Raw genomic sequence first — 17,883 nt, 5'->3', positions numbered from 1 at the left:
TAACTATGACCTAAAACATCATCAGATTTTCACACAAGTCCTAAAAGTAGATAAAGGGAACCCAGTTAAACAAATGAGACAAAAATATTATACTTGGTCATTTATTTATTGAGGAAAATGATCCAATATTACATATCTGTGAGTGGCAAAAGTATGTGAACCTTTTGCTTTCAGTATCTGGTGGGACCCCCTTGTGCAGCAATAACTGCAACTAAACGTTTGCGGTAACTGTTGATCAGTCCTGCACACCGGCTTGGAGGAGTTTTAGCCCATTCCTCCGTACAGAACAGCTTCAACTCTGGGATGTTGGTGGGTTTCCTCGCATGAACTGCTCGCTTCAGGTCCTTCCACAACATTTCGATTGGATTAAAGTCAGGACTTTGACTTGGCCATTCCAGAACATTAACTTTATTCTTCTTTAACAATTCTTTGGTAGAACGACTTGTGTGCTTAGGGTCGTTGTCTTGCTGCATGACCCACCTTCTCTTGAGATTCAGTTCATGGACAGATGTCCTGACATTTTCCTTCAGAATTCATTGGTATAATTCAGAATTCATTGCTCCATCAATGATGGCAAGCCGTCCTGGCCCAGATGAAGCAAAACAGGCCCAAACCACGATACTACCACCACCATGTTTCACAGATGGGATAAGGTTCTTATGCTGGAATGCAGTGTTTTCCTTTCTCCAACCATAATGCTTCTCATTTAAACCAAAAAGTTCTATTTTGGTCTCATCCATCCACAAAACATTTTTCCAATAGCCTTCTGGCTTGTCCACGTGATCTTTAGCAAACTGCAGATGAGCAGCAATGTTCTTTTTGGAGAGCAGTGGCTTTCTCCTTGCAACCCTGCCATGCACACAATTGTTGTTCAGTGTTCTCCTGATGGTGGACTCATAAACATTAACATTAACCAATGTGATCGAGGCCTTCAGTTGCTTAGAAGTTACCCTGGGGTCCTTTGTGACCTTTCTGACTATTACACACCTTGCTCTTGGAGTGATCTTTGTTGGTCGACCACTCCTGGGGAGGGTAACAATGGTCTTGAATTTCCTCCATTTGTACACAATCTGTCTGACTGTGGATTGGTGGAGTCCAAACTCTTTAGAGATGGTTTTGTAACCTTTTTCAGCCCGATGAGCATCAACATCGCTTTTTCTGAGGTCCTCAGAAATCTCCTTTGTTCGTGTCATGATACACTTCCACAAACATGTGTTGTGAAGATCAGACTTTGATAGATCCCTGTTCTTTAAATAAAACAAGGTGCCCACTCACACCTGATTGTCATCCCATTGACTGAAAACACCTGACTCTAATTTCACCTTCAAATTAACTGCTAATCCTCGAGGTTCACATACTTTTGCCACTCACAGATATGTAATATTGGATCATTTTCCTCAATAAATAAATAACCAAGTATCATATTTTTGTCTCATTTGTTTAACTGGGTTCTCTTGATCTACTTTTAGGACTTGTGTGAAAATCTGATGATGTTTTAGGTCCTATTTATGTAGAAATATAGAAAATTCTAAAGGGTTCACAAACTTTCAAGCACCACTGTACACCCTGACTGCATAATTCCTGGTAACGTAGTCATACTCGTTTGCATATTAGAATCTGGTCGACTCCTACTTTATGATACAATAACACCTGTCTGTCTGTCTCAAGTTCAAGACTCGGATTCTCGAATCAGATTTGCTTTTACGGTTTAACCATCTGTGTCTTCACATGAGCTCATCAGCACAAAGGAAACATTTTGCTTGTTGATTTGCCCTAAAATTCAAAGGTCTACGCACTCTTTGGTTTCCGTTTTTAAAAGCTGTTATTCAGTAACCTGAAGAGACAAGGCTGGGTTGTTTGGAAATACTCTGTCTAGAAATAATGAAATTCAAAACCGTCTGTTCACACGTAAACAGAAGCAGCTCAGGAATGATTTCCACGAAACGCTGCGTGCAGCAAAAACAAGTGGTGATCAACAGAAAGGCTGCAAAACTGAGTTTGAAAGTGATATATTAACTCAAGTGCATTTTCAACTCGATTATAATGTCCGCTTATTCCTTTCCTTTGAGCACGAAATGGGAATGTCTTGGAGTTTTTCAAAGAAATTAAACATTTTTGCTTTTGTTTTTTTTTTGTTGTTGTTTTTTGTAACCTCACCTAAAATAAACTTTATTCAACAATCCCAGGTTGCATGAGAGTTCAATTTTTGCTATAATTCATACAAAATTATTTTCTATAAGTTTGCTTTTCAGTGTTAAATATTTTAGAGCTGAATGTTAACCATTTCTGTTTATAAATATATTAGAAAGTTGGGTTTTTTTACTCATCATTTTCTCGTACATACACATGGACAATACCTTTTAATATTTATTTAGAACATAAAATTATTTCTAAAAATTACAAAAAAAATTCAAATTATTTGTGTATGAAAAAGTAAAAAATGTAAGAAGCTGGGGGGGGTTGGTTGGTTGGTTGGTTGGGTTTTTTTGAGAAACAATAAGTTCTGAAAAATGTCCTATTACTTAAACACTCCTAAGAACTCTTAAGAAGTTCTTTGGTTTGTCCTTGACATAAAATTCACTTGTGTTTCATGAGTAGACTCCTTTAAGAAGAATCTTTTTCCTACTTGGAATTGTACTGAATAAAGCCAAAGGAGGGGCGGCACGGTGGTGTAGTGGTTAGCGCTGTCGCCTCACAGCAATAAGGTCCGGGTTTGAGCCCCGTGGCCAGCGAGGGCCTTTCTGTGTGGAGTTTGCATGTTGTCCACGTGGGTTTCCTCCAGGTGCTCCGGTTTCCCCCACAGTCCAAAGACATGCAGGTTAGGTTAACTGGTGACTCTAAATTGAGCGTAGGTGTGAATGTGAGTGTGAATGGTTGTCTGTGTCTATGTGTCAGCCCTGTGATGACCTGGCGACTTGTCCAGGGTGTACCCCGCCTTTCGCCCGTAGTCAGCTGGGATAGGCTCCAGCTTGCCTGCAACCCTGTAGAACAGGATAAAGCGGCTACAGATAATGAGATAAGATGAAAGCCAAAGGATCTTTGGTTTAAATATAAAAGTTTTGATCTCTACGTTGAACAATCCCCATAAGAAGTAAAGTATTCCTCGAATCACACACAGATGCGCTGTATGGTCGAACGTTTGTGGACACCCGACCATCACACCATGTGCTTGTTGGACATTTTGTTCCAGATTCATTTCCCCTTTGCTGCTGTAATAAGCTCCACTCTTCTGGGAAGGCTTTCCACTCGATTTTGGAGCTTAGCTGTGAGGATTTGTGTTCATTCAACAACAAGAGAATTAGTGAGATCAGACACTGATGTTGGGATGTCGAGGAGGTCTGGGGTGCACTCGGTGTTCCAGTTTATCCCAAAGTTCATACTCAGTGGGTTTGAGGTCAGGGATCTTTGTGGGACACTTGAGTTCTTCCATTCCAACCTTGGCACACCATGTCTTCATAGAGTTTGCTTTGTGCACAGGGGCATTGTCATGCTGGAACAGGTTTGGGCCCCACAGTTCCAGTGAAGGGAAATTGTAATCCAATAGTTTGTGGAAGAACCACATATGGGTGTGATGGTCAGATATCTACATATTTTTGCTGTCGTTGTCGGATGTCCATCGCTAGCGATGATGGCTGCTTCATTAGGATGCACAGAAACGCAGATGGGCCACGAGGCCTGCACCAGAGCAACAGAGTCACCCGCGGCGGCGGCACAAACGGCCCGGCCAAGCTGCCACGGAATGTCTGGCTTTGTGAACTCTCGCATACTATTCTCCTCTCCTAACAAAGTGCCTTGCACAGTAAGGTAAGACAAACGATGTCGTGCCCCCATCGTGTTGTTTCTCTGGACCTCCAGACCTGATGCCAAGTGGTGCACAAAAGTGCCACAGGCCTGACGGGTATGGAAATTGCCCCACAGTGACAACTGACTTGCCGAGTGATGCCATCCGTTGGCCATTTGAGTGTGTCTTCCGCATGTCTTCTGGTGGTGTGCCATTGACCCTGTTGGGTTCATCTGCCACATTGCACCGAAAAGTGCCCCGCTGCCAGTGCCTTATTAGTGATGTACTATTTAACCCATAGCTGGAACCCAGGCAGGTGCTACCACTGCAGGTCAGAGCAGACCTGGGAACAATGGTGATTAAGGGGTAACTCCACTTTCCCCAATACTCAAATCCTCTCGGACCTGAGACTCACCACCGGTTGCATTTTAAAGTCATACCCAGGACTAGAACTAATACTATATTTCCTCTGGAATCATGGTGCTACACCTGACAAGAAACTCAGACTCTTAGATTCAAGTCTCATCCTGAGATGTTTTCTGTATTGAATTGTCTCAGACTTACTGGATTTTTTACTTGGGCTTGTCTTGGTCTTGGGCATTGGTCTCTTGAAATATGGTCTAAATATCAGTAGCTTGCAATAAAACTAGCAGTAACACAGTTATATACCTAAATCCTGAATGATTCTGTATGATTCCCAAGAGAAATCGCAAATTTGGTCTGGTATGAACCTGAAGTAAAGGTTTGGCCTTTAAAAGAGATTTGATTATTTTTGACTCGGTCTTGTCTTTGCGTTAGCTGCACTGCATTCTGGAGCATTGAGTCCAGCATTTATACCAGTGTCTCCACTACTTCTACATTGGGTTTCTCATTAACATGATGTTAAACATCGCTGGAAAATGATGAGTGAGAACAGAGTCTCTCCTTCTTTTTTTGGCACCAACAACAAAACCTGACCGTTGTCCTTCATTAGCACCAGAATCATTTAACATAACATTTGAATTTAAAAATATTTACTCTTCACTACAAATTTCCATCCATTATCTGTAGCTGCTTATCCTGTTCTACAGGGTTGCAGGCAAGCTGGAGCCTATCCCAGCTGACTACGGGCGAAAGGCGGGGTACACCCTGGACAAGTCGCCAGGTCATCACAGGGCTGACACATAGACACAGACAACCATTCACACTCACACCTATGGTCAATTTAGAGTCACCAGTTAACCTAACCAGCATGTCTTTGGACTGTGGGGGAAACCGGAGCACCCGGAGGAAACCCACGCGGACACGGGGAGAACATGCAAACTCCACACAGAAAGGCCCTCGCCGGCCACGAACCCAGGACCTCCTTGCTGTGAGGCAACAGTGCTAACCACTACACCACCGTGCCACCTTTTCACTACAAATTTGCTGAAGAAAATTTACTATTAAAAGATGGCTGGTGTCTGTCCTTTTCCAAAGTTACAGGAGGTCAAATGTTTTCTGAACACTTGAACCCTCATTTTGACAGTAGCTGTAAAGCGAAAGTGTAATATCTGGAAGTTGAGCCTACAATATCAGCTATTCATTGACTAAGCATTTGTTCCAGAAAGAGATGTAGGAAGAAAAATAAAGGAACTTTTCACGCTAAATTCCTGTCTGTGTCCACGCTCCACATTGTTCCGCTCTCAGCGGTATGTTGTCACGTCAGAGTTATAAAGGAATAATGGGACTGCCTGTCCTGCATGGGAGGACTTTCAGAAGCTTGAAATAGGATGTTTGTTTGTTTTGGTATCAGATTTAAAATTTCTATATTTAGGTTATTAAATTAGGCACAGTGAAGAAATAAATAGTTATTCTCAGGATAAATAGATATTTCCGTCCAGAATAAATACTAAATGCTGCCTCGCCTTTCCTGAAAAGTCACACGAATTTCACAGGTGAATAATCATATGACTGTTTTTCATGATTTAGTTATTTTTGCTCATTCATTCATCCAAAGCTTGAATGACATGTGAAACTCCAAACAGACTGTAACGTGAGCTTGGGTTTAAACTTTGGACCCATGAATCATTTTTCATAGGTGATTGTTTTCTCCAGTGACTCATTTATTAACTCTGCCAACTGTGTTGGAGGAGGTTATGCTTTCACCTTTGTTTGTTTATTTGTTTGTTTGTTCCCAAAGTTACTCAAAAAGTCGTGAATGGATTTGGATGACATTTGGTGGAAAGGTGAGCCATGGGCCAAAGAACAAGTAATTAGATTTTGATGCAAATCTGGATATGTATGTGGATCCAGGATATTTGTTCCCAACATAACTCAAAAAGTCATGAATAGATTTGGATGAAATTTGGTGGACAGCTTTAGTATTATCCTCGGTTCAAGTGATTTGATTTTCATGTTGATAGCATGTGGCTTGGTGGAGATATGGACTCTATCAAGTGCCCAAGTTTTCACATGTAATTTTTACACATAGATAGATGATGAGATGAAGTGATAGATCTCTGAGTGTCAGAGTTGGGGTGAAGATGTGTAATATCAAGGTGACATGATGGAATCCTCTTTGTCTTTTTGTTTAGCCTTGTCTTATTTGTCTATATTATATGGACACTAGTGTTTTACTGGAAAATACGCCACTCGTGTTTTCCATACGAGCTCTGTTCGGGACATGGAGAACCAAAAACATGACATAAATCTCTATATGTCACTCATGAGGAAATCGATGAATTGTTTTGATAAATTTGGGTACTTTTTACACTACCGTTCAAAAGTTTGGGGTCACCCAGACAATTTTGTGTTTTCCATGAAAAGTCACACGTTTATTTACCACCATAAGTTGTAAAATGAATAGAAAATATAGTCAAGACATTTTTCTGGCCATTTTGAGCATTTAATCGACCCCACAAATGTGATGCTCCAGAAACTCAATCTGCTCAAAGGAAGGTCAGTTTTCAAGGGTTTTCTAATCATCCATTAGCCTTCTGAGGCAATGAGCAAACACATTGTACCATTAGAACACTGGAGTGATAGTTGCTGGAAATGGGCCTCTATACACCTATGGAGATATTGCACCAAAAACCAGACATTTGCAGCTAGAATAGTCATTTACCACATTAGCAATGTATAGAGTGGATTTCTGATTAGTTTAAAGTGATCTTCATTGAAAAGAACAGTGCTTTTCTTTCAAAAATAAGGACATTTCAAAGTGACCCCAAACTTTTGAACGGTAGTGTATTTGTGAATGGTTCGATATAATGAAAATAAAAATCACACGTCAGCTTGAAGATATGAAGTTTATCTTTTCATGTTGAAAAACTCACATTTTTCATACAAAATACTTCGCGGATCTGAGTAACACATTTAAATAATATTGGCTGGTATTATAGAGACTAAACTTTTGTTCCAACACATAAGGACTCAGGCTTACACAAATTTTCGACTGGCTTACTCCAGTCCTTGTCAAGGAATGACCCTCTGCTTCCGGCATGTGACTTTACATGATTGGAGCAGAGGATCAAAGGTCATCGATAACCGGAACCTCCCCCCATCTTTGTTTAGAGTAGGTTGAAGGGCCCTGATGTAGATGGCTTCTTTTACTCCTCTAGCAAAGAAATCCGGTTCACTGTCTAGTATTTCCACTCTGTCGAGCGTGACTGTATGTCCCGGTGATTCTAAATGGATGTGTTGTGATACCGCTGACGTTGTCGAGCTGGGTCGTTTGTGTTCTGAGAACCTGGTTTTCAATGAGCGTTCTGTTTCTCCTATGTGACTTTCTCTACGCTGGCCTTTGGAAGTTTTTCCCTGGCAAGGAATCCAGTATACAATCCCGCACTTTTCCTCCTTGGGAGTTCTATCCTTGGGGGCAACAAGAAGACTTCTCAGGGTGGAGGTGGGTTTTATGCAAGTTTTTATCCCATGGGATCTGAAGATCCTCTGGAGCACTTCAGATTGTCCTCTGATGTAGGGAAGGATGATAAGACCTCTGTTGTTCTGTCCTGGATCTTTTTGTCGTTGTTCCCTAGACTGACGGGGTTTGGGTTGAGTAGCCTTGTCAATCACCCACTGGGGATACCTGCACTTCTTGAGCACCTGAGTGATGTGTTCTTTTTCTTCCTGGATGTCCTCGGGTCTGTAATGATGGTGTTAGCCCTGTGGAAGAGTGTCCAGATTACTCCTAATTTGTGTTCCAGGGGATGGTTAGAATTGAAGTTCAAGTACTGGTCTGTATGCGTTGGTTTCCTGTAGATTTTCACCTGCAATGAGCCATCTGCCGGTATGACTGTATTTGTGTCTAGAAATGCTAAAGAATTGTCTTGTTGTTCCTCGTAAGTGAATTTGATGTCAGGGTCAATAGAGCTCAGCTGTTCTGTGAATTCTTGAGCGTGCGCCTTCTTGAGTTTGGTGTGAGTGTCATCCACGTACCTATACCACCATAGGGGTGGGTGGGGGAAAGTGCTGATTGCCAGATGTTCCAAATGTTCCATATACAACTTACATACTATGGGCGAAACGGGGGAGCCCATAGCAGCACCATGAATCTGTTGAGAGAAGATTGTATCAAACACAAAATAGATGCAATGAAGGCAAACCTCAAGTAGATCCACGATCTGTGAGGGGGTTGGAGTGGAGCATTGTGGAAGTGTGTTGTCTTCTTGTAGTCTACGTAAAATAACCTCAAGTGCCTTATCAACGGGGACCGATGTAAATAACGCAGTCACGTCAAAAGAACGCAGAATTTCATCCTCTTCCACTCTGTTGTTCTTGATCAGGTTCACAAAATGTTGGGAGTTCTTAATATGGTGTGTGGACTTCCCTACTGTAAGATTGTATGTGTGTTCTCGTGCATAGCTGTACTGAACTTATGACCTGTTCACATCCTGGTAAACGTGCATAGCCGCGAGAACATACTCTTCTGCTCTTCTCTGTACCTTCTAGTTTCGCTGAAACCACATTCCTGGACCCTCCTGTTCTAGGGGGTGTACATTCTGCTCTTTCATGTATAATAAAAACGACTCCTTATCTGGCGAGTTCACCTTGTGCCCCCGGGCCCCTTACCTATCTTGTCACGAAAGCTTCTGATGTATATAAACCCTGCTCTTTTTGTGTATCACTGAGCAGTGCCTGAATAAACCAGATTGATTTCATTCGTGTGGTTTGTTTTCTCCCTGCTCCAGAGCGCTCTTACGTCAACGCATCTGAACTGAGACAGACACAGGTTCTAACAATTTGGTGACCCCGACGTGATACTCTCAATCAGGTAAGACATGTTTGATTGACTACCTGGTTGGCAGTAGTTTCGTAGTGTCCTACGGAGGACAGTTTTCCCTGGTTCGAGTCCAGGAAGAGCGCGCTATACAAATTTGTACTATATTTGTTGTCTGTTCCTCTTCAGATCCGTTTGTTGTCATTGTACGATGGGAAGCTCGTTCCCTAAGCCTGCGCCAGGGGAAACCCCGGCCGAATGGATGAATAAGTGTGGTTTAGGCTATTACGTTACGCCGTGGCTGGACAATTTGGCTGGGTGGACGGAGGCAAATCCTCAGATTCCATCGTATCCCCGTGATGGGACGTTTAATCCAGGCTTTCTTGCTTCAGCGCACCGTATGATTTATGAAAGCTTAGGCGATCCGGATTGGGACCGCCCTTATATGCGCGCAGGGTATGATTTACGAAGAAATGGTTTGACATGAAGAAGGTATGGGATAAATCAAAGGGTGTTTACACCCCGAGACCTGTTTTAAAGGCTATTCTAAAACCAAAACTTTCTCAGTTAACCTCCCATGTAAAGCGAGGGAGGAATAGTTACGTCCCACTCATTCCTCATCTCATATACATGTCCAGTAAATTTGTTAGCACATGATTTAATGTGCAAATTAGAAGTAAATCTCACATCCACTCCAGATGGACTAACTATTGAAGTAAGTGAAATGTGCGGTGTGCAGTATGGGTTTGGAAGCCCTCTGTATGTGTATGTCTGGCAGCTCTGTTCAGATCAGCTCGCACATTTGAACACCTCATCAGTTGACACAGATTATATGATGAGGAGCGTTTGCTCGAAATAGTCGATGTGTTGCAACCTAGAAATGACGTCGCTATGAATATAAAGGAAGAAATAGCTCCGGCTCAGGAAGGTGGCCGTCCGCGTCAGCGCACCGTGTCGACATTTTTTTGGAGGGACACACCGAATGCTTTGCAGCTCCTGCGTGAGCAGTTAACTAGGTATTTACTGGCTATGAAACAAGCGAACCGTGATCTGTCGCAGGTTACTAACTGTAAACAGGAAAAGTCAGAAGTGACGTCGGCCTTTTGGAAACGTTTTGGTGAAGTTTGGCAGCACCTGGGTGGGTTAGAATTGGACATGACTCAACCCAATCCAATGTTCCTGTCCACCTTTTTATCTAACTGCCGCCCTGAGGTTCAGAACGTTTTGAAACATCACTTGAGCGATAGGACTCATTTGGTCCTTCGCCAAGCGGGTGAACGGTTGAGGACAATGGAAAGTGATGGGTTGTTAGATTGTAAGACTAATAAAGCATGTTTATCTGTGGCCCCACAGGGCCCCGGGTCGTATCGTCATAATAATGACAAAACACGCACCGGGCCTCGCACATGGTCGGGTGGGAACCGGAAGAAAACAGGCAGGTGCCACTATTGTGGAAAGGAGGGCCACTGGATGAGGGAATGCTATGCGCGGCGGAGGGATGAGCAGAGTAGGACGGGAGAATTAGGGGATGTGTTGCAAGGCCAGAATCCCGGACCTAAGGGCTATCGGCAGAATAACGGACAGGACCAGCGCTATCACGCCCCGCTATAGGGCTGCCCCCAGGGTACGGAATCCACAGCCGTTGCCATGTTAAATCTCTCTTTTAGCTCTCCTCGTAATGCGGAGCTCCCTCTTGTGCCTCTGTGTTTGGCAGGAAGGGAGTATCCGTTTATACTTGATACTGGGGCCACTATGTCCTCAGTAGGGAGGGAATATGCGGGTCCTTTATCTACACGGTCTGTAAGCTCTGTGGGAATAGAAGGGGTTCCTTTCCATTCCAGTTGCACGCCCCCCCTTTCTGTTACTTGTGCCCTTGATCCTTTACTGAAGTTTTCTCACTCCTTTGTTTGCATGCCTGATTGCCCTTTTAACCTGCTTGGACGGGACCTCATGAGCCTCCTAGGGCTCTCTATTTCTTTTAGTGGCTCACACATGGTTGTTGACATACCAGACGACACTTCGTCGGCTGCTCTTGCCCTCACCTCCCTTTCTCTTCCCCATAACCTTCTCAATGCTGCTTGTGCCGTTACCCACCTCACACCCTCTCTTTCTGACCTTCCAGCTTCTCTTTGGGCGGAACATAAGGACGAGGTGGGCTTTGTTAACTGTACCCCTTACGAGGCGGTCATTAAACACTCTTCGCCAGTATATGTAAAACAGTACCCCCTTTCCCCAGCTAAACTGTCTGGCATTGATGATGTTCTGTGTTCTCTCCTAGAGCAAGGTGTGGTTGTTCCCTGTGTCAGCCCTTATAACACCCCAGTGAACCCGGTGCAGAAGCTCAACGGCACGTGGCGTTTCACCCAGGACTTGCGTAAGATTAATGAGTTAATTATCCCAGTCGCCCCATTAGTTCCAGACGTTCCCTCTCTTATGGCCTCGATTCCGTGTGAACATGCGTTTTTCTCTGTGATTGACCTCTGTTCTGCCTTTTTCAGCGTCCCTGTGGGCTGTGAGACACAGCCCCTGTTTGCTTTTACGCATAGGGGTAAGCAGTACACCTGGACCAGGTTACCTCAAGGGTATGCGGCCTTGTGCGTTCCTCTCTAAAACTCTTGATTCTGTGGCACAGGGTCTCCCTGCTTGCCTCAGGGCGGTGGCTGCATGTGCTGTCATGGTCACGGACGCTGAACGGCTGGTTTTGTCTCACCCGCTCGTTCTCCACACCTCACATGATGTAGTGCACGTTTTAAAGAACCTCAGTACCCAGCATTTATCTGCGCAGCGTCGCTCTGGATACGAGTCTATTCTTTTGGCCACCGAAAACCTTACTGTTAAGCCCTCCTCCTCCTTTGATTCTCTCGCGCACGCGCTTCAGCGCCTCCTCAATTCACAGGATGATTTTCTTCCTTCTGAAACACACGACTGCATTTCTAGCATTCTTTTCGAGACAAGTATCCGCCCCGACTTACGCTCCACCCCGTTACTTTCAGGTGATTCGCTGTTTGTGGACGGCTCGTGCTCACGCCCCTCTGACGGCGTTTTCGTGTGTGGTTATTCTGTGTGCCGCCTTCCTGATGAAACTGTTGAAGCTTTTTCTCTTCCTTTCTCCTCGGCTCAGGCTGCCGAACTATACGCTCTAACCCGTGCATGTGTTATTGCTCAGGACACAGACGTCACTATCTACACTGACTCACGTTACGCTTTCGGCGTTGCTCACGACTTTGGTCGGATTTGGGCTTCGCGTGGGTTCACCACTGCAGACGGTAAGCCCATTTCTCATTCTTCGCTTGTTACTGATCTTATTACAGCGTGTCTTCTCCCGCGCTCTTTAGCCATTGTTAAGACTCGTGCTCATTGTATTGGGGACTCTTTTGAGATCAGGGGAAACTCTCTCGCCGATCGCATTGCCAAAGCCGCGGCTGCCTCCGGTGTTTTTCCGCCTTCGCTTACTCTCTCCCTGGTCTCATCCAGCCGTATGATTAGTGCCGTTCTTCCGGACATTGACTTGATCTCCCTCCAGGCCTCCGCTTCGGCCTCAGACAACCATTTCTGGGACTCATGCGGCGCGCAGCCGTCTGACGGCGTTCGGATCGATGCTCAGGGCCGCCTTTGTTTGCCTAGACATTGCACTCCATTTCTCGTCCGCGAGTTTCATGGTCCCACTCACCGCGGACGAAGGGGGGTAGTGGAGGATTTATCCAAAATATTTTGCATCGACAAAATACACACCGATGTACATCACATTCTAGACAGATGTTTAACGTGCGCCCAGAATAATCCATCTAAACCAGGCGCGGTACATCAGCACCTTCCCATACCTGACACGCCGTTCCAGGAATGGCAGATTGACTTTACTCACATGCCAAAACAGGGCCCCTTTAAGTATCTCTTGGTCATGGTCGACAAATTTTCACGATGGGTGGAGGCTTTCCCTTGCGGGAAAGAAGACGCTCGCACGGCGGTAAACAAATTGACGCAAGAAATCATTCCGCGTTATGGTCTCCCGGTAGGGATAGACTCTGACAAAGGTACGCCGTTCACCTCTAAGGTGACACAAGAACTGTGTAAAGACTTAAAGATCCATTGGCGTTTCCACATCCCGTACCATCCGCAGTCCTCCGGCATTGTGGAGCGCGCAAACAGAACAATCAAGGGTAAGCTGCGTAAAGCCATGCAAGAAGCTGGTACTAAAAATTGGGTACAAGTTTTGCCTTTAGTTCTCGCTGACATGCGAATGACCGCTCAAGTGGCCCTCGACAACCTGTCTCCGTACGAGCTCGTGATGGGCCGGCCTTTTCCTACACCCTGGCGCAGAGGTATGCAGGCTATAGGAACGAGTGATCTTGATGTACATCTCAGTGAGTACGCCGTGGGTCTCATGCGGGTGTTGGATGAGTACTGGACGAGACTAAATTCCAAAAAGCCTCCCATTCCTGAGGCACCCACTCACCCCTTTGAGGTAGGGGATAAAGTGTTGGTAAAGAAATTTGCGAAATTAGGCGCTCCTTTGGAGGAACCGCCCTACAGTGAACCCACGGATGTGCTCGCTGTAACTCGAACGGCTGTACTAACTGACCTTTTTCCACAGTGGATCCACGCCAGCCGAATCAAGAAGGCTCCAATAGTAAATTGAATCTATGATGATGATGTCTAACAGGTTTTTGTGTTACAGAAGGTTGTTGTGACAACAGCTGACGGCCTTTTCAGGGATCCTCTCCCCAGCATCTGGAATAATCCGGTTTCGGCTGATCTACAAAGAGGGGATGGTCGGTGAGTCCTGCAGACTTCTGGGCTAAAGAATCTGAAAGACACGTGAGCCTGGGCTACCTTCAACTATCTACATCCTGTGGACACAGAAAGAACAAAGTCAGTGACCAGTATGACTTTCCTTCTGGTATTGGTCTTAGTGCTTGGAGCAGGGAATCCCGCTCAAGCCAGCCACGAGGACAACGTTTTTTGGCAATTTGCCAACTGGACTGCTAAACAACATACTAATGAATCATGTTATGTCTGCCAATACATTAGAGTCTAAACTGTAGTTATACTCTGTAAACAAAGTATAAAAGAGGGGATTGTAAGATTGTATGTGTGTTCTCGTGCATAGCTGTACTGAACTTATGACCTGTTCACATCCTGGTAAACGTGCATAGCCGCGAGAACATACTCTTCTGCTCTTCTCTGTACCTTCTAGTTTCGCTGAAACCACATTCCTGGACCCTCCTGTTCTAGGGGGTGTACATTCTGCTCTTTCATGTATAATAAAAACGACTCCTTATCTGGCGAGTTCACCTTGTGCCCCCGGGCCCCTTACCTATCTTGTCACGAAAGCTTCTGATGTATATAAACCCTGCTCTTTTTGTGTATCACTGAGCAGTGCCTGAATAAACCAGATTGATTTCATTCGTGTGGTTTGTTTTCTCCCTGCTCCAGAGCGCTCTTACGTCAACGCATCTGAACTGAGACAGACACAGGTTCTAACACCTACTAAGGGGGACAAAATTTCAGCTAAAAACCTGGCACAACGATTCCTCTGCTCCAATCGTGTAAAGTCATGTGCCGGAAGCAGAGGGTCATTCCTTGACAAGGACTGGAGTAAGCCAATCGAAAATTCGGGTAAGCCTGAGTCCTTATGTGTTGGAACAAAAGTTTAGTCTCTATAATGTCATTTACCAACACAGAATATTGGCTGGCTTTTTTTCGTGGTCTATCAGATATATTCCATTCAGCTAGCATGATACTGAATGAATCGAAGACGATTAGCTGAATGGAATATATCTGATATACCACACAAAAAAGCCAGCCAATATTATTATTATTATATATACACATTCCTTTCCGCTGTTCAACACATCTTTGTCTTTCAAAATTCTCTCAAAATCTTCCATATTTAATGAAGCAAACCTGGCGGCCATGTTTGTTTACGAATTGTCACAGTCGCTCGCTCGTTCACTCGCATGGAAGTTTTACATCTCTGACGTGTGAAGTCATATTGTCTTGACAACCATGCAACATCGTAAACCATATTCAACGCTCATTCTCTACTGGGTAGACTAGAGTGACGTAATACACGTAAGACAAGCGATATGCTAACAATATTGCATGCTATCAAACCAAATGAATAAAACCTGCTAGAAGGGAATAGAACACGTTTTTATTCCATCGAAAACATGCCCTGTATGGATAATAATTCCTGAAATTTCACTCTGATGATGTGTTTTCCTACTGACTAGAGTAGATGCACATTGTCACAATGGCGAACCGGTTCAACGTTAAAATTCTTTTGATTAACTTGCATGTGTGTGTGTGTGTGTATGTGTTTTGTTTTGGGGTTTTTTTGTGTGGATGCGTCCATATAATATAAAGAATGTTACACAGTGGTGCGAAGACATGAAGTTTATCTTCTTGTGTTGAAAATATTTTATATAAGCTACAGTATGTATTTCATAGGGCAGCACGGTGGTGTAGTGGTTAGCACTGTCGCCTCACAGCAAGAAAGTCCTGGGTTCGAGCCCAGTGGCCGGCGAGGGCCCTTCTGTGTGGAGTTTGCATGTTCTCGCCATGTCTGCGTGGGTTTCCTCGACAGTCCAAAGGCATTTTAATTGGTGGCTCTAAATTGACTGTGAGTGTGAATGGTTGTTTGTTTCTATGTGTCAACCCTGCGATGATCTGGCGACTTGTCCAGGGTGGACCCTGCTTCTCGCCCATAGTCAGCTGGGATAGGCTCCAGCTGTAGAACAGGATAATGGATGGATGGGTTTCATATTTTCATGCAACCGTGTTATATCCTCTATAGATTATCTTCTAATCCTCCATGACTTTATTAATACTTTTTTTTTTATAATTTGTGTATAGTATATTCCTTATGGGGCGGCACGGTGGATAGTGGTTAGCGCTGTCGCCTCACAGCAAGAAGGTCCGGGTTCGAGCCCCGTGGCTGGTGAGGGCCTTTCTGTGCGGAGTTTGCATGTTCTCCCCGTGTCTGCGTGGGTTTCCTCCGGGTGCTCCGGTTTCCCCCACAGTCCAAAGACATGCAGGTTAGGTTAACTGGTGACTCTAAATTGACCGTAGGTGTGAATGTGAGTGTGAATGGTTGTCTGTGTCTATGTGTCAGCCCTGTGATGACCTGGTGACTTGTCCAGGGTGTACCCCGCCTTTCGCCCGTAGTCAGCTGGGATAGGCTCCAGCTTGCCTGTGACCCTGTTCTACCCTGTTCTGTTTTATGTGCTCACATGATGTCACATGTGTGTCCATTCATGTAAGTATGACGTGAAAATGAATGTATTATGAGAGAGAGAGAGAGAGAGAATAGATGGATTGGGCTCTGTGATGCAAAATTAACACATGACTTGAAGAAGCCCTTACTATTTACTCATTATATCAGGATATCAGACCAAAACAGGAAATAGTTTAACTGGTCCAGTGATGAGTAATGGTTGCGAAAATCAAGATTTAAAAGGAAGTGTGTGCGACGTTTAGAAGGGCGGAGAGAACGCGAGTAGGTGACGCGCATGACGCGGATGACGCGTACGCAGACGCAGACGCCGACAATTGACTGAAAACAGTTTCAGACACCCTGGTGCGCGCGACAGTCGCACTTTTGATGGATTAAACAAATACTAGATACATTAGATGTTGATGCTGAGTATCTTGGCTGAATGGAATAATCTTAAGAAGCCAGAGCTTTTTAATTATTATTATTTTTTTATCTAATTTTGTTTTTCTTGTAACGCGTTTTTTTCCCTCAACTGTATGAATTGTGTCCCGCTCAGGACGCCGTACAGGTGCAGTGATACTCAGGTGAGTCAGACTGCAGTTCCAGGTATCTAGGCTTGGGTGGTTCAGTTCCCTGGTGAGATATCTGAACTGTCTGTGGTTACTACTCACTACTAAACCTGTTTATCAAGCAACCCATCCTTGGAGATGTTTCTGCCTTGCTCTGATAAACAGAGTCAAAGAATATTCCTGAATTAACAACTTATTGTTTATCTGTGTACATCTGAAGAAGAAGAAGAATTGCACCTTGCGTCCAAGCTTGTCAGATGGAAGTACAGTTGTGAAAATGCTCAAAGCGTTCCTTGCACTTTCAATCTGTTACCTCTTACAAGAGATTAATCTTACCTGTTACCTTAAAGTGATTCTCATGAATTAACTCATGAATATGAACATCAATATGACCTCAAATAGTCTGCATCCATTGACCTGCGCCCTATCGCTGGATCCTTGAGAACTGGAATCTTAAGGATGTGTTCGTTTGCTTGCAATGTTTACTTTTGGGCCAAGCAAGCCATGACCCGATTAACACACGTTATGTGCGAGAACAATGGCTAGAATGACTAAAGATCAGATTGCTGGCACATGTTCAGTACTGGTGATTCAGGATCACTCAGTTATTAGATATGACTACTACTTCTTTTTTCTTCTCCCACGAGTGGAAAACAATTGCGAAGGCATATTTTCGAAAGGCAAAGCAAAAGGTCAGGTTTTGAGAAGACAAAAGAAGGGTGGAAAAGAGGACTCCCTAGAAATACGCTTCCTGCATACCTGTCATTTTGTGTCAAAACAGCTTTCGTATAGCGTGTAGACAAACAAACCTGTTCCTCCATGCCTCGATGTCCTCTGATCATTTGTTTCTGGTCAATTGTTCGTGCTAGCAATCAAGCTTCATAGTATTACGTATATATTGTATATACAGTACATGGAACAGGTTTACAGTATAGTATTAAACCTAAACCTAACATCATACCAATATGATTGTTCGTGTTTCTGTTGTATAACTTTACAATGGAGCATATAAACAGTACCATATTCCGTATATCATAAGTAGGATTGGTGCTACGTTTTGTTCGCGAACCTGTCAGACACCTTTTTTTTTTTCTTTTTGGAGAGCATCACTATTCACTTTCAGTATCACAACAATGCA

General features: G+C 44.1%; 1 protein-coding gene across 1 annotated transcript in view; it reads left to right on the top strand.

Moving 5' to 3' along the window:
* The first annotated feature begins 16,511 nt into the window (after positions 1-16,511).
* arhgef2 (rho/rac guanine nucleotide exchange factor (GEF) 2) overlaps positions 16,512-17,883 on the top strand; it is a 147,831-nt gene continuing 146,459 nt past the window's right edge. The window contains exon 1 of the mRNA XM_060905693.1: positions 16,512-16,760. The gene's annotated coding sequence lies outside the window, so the exon portion shown is untranslated. The remainder of the gene's footprint in view (positions 16,761-17,883) is intronic.

This window comes from Neoarius graeffei, chromosome 23 (assembly GCF_027579695.1).
Source record: "Neoarius graeffei isolate fNeoGra1 chromosome 23, fNeoGra1.pri, whole genome shotgun sequence".
Taxonomy (NCBI): domain Eukaryota; kingdom Metazoa; phylum Chordata; class Actinopteri; order Siluriformes; family Ariidae; genus Neoarius; species Neoarius graeffei.
Note: the sequence above shows the minus strand (reverse complement) of the source record. Positions and strands in the feature narration are given on the sequence as shown.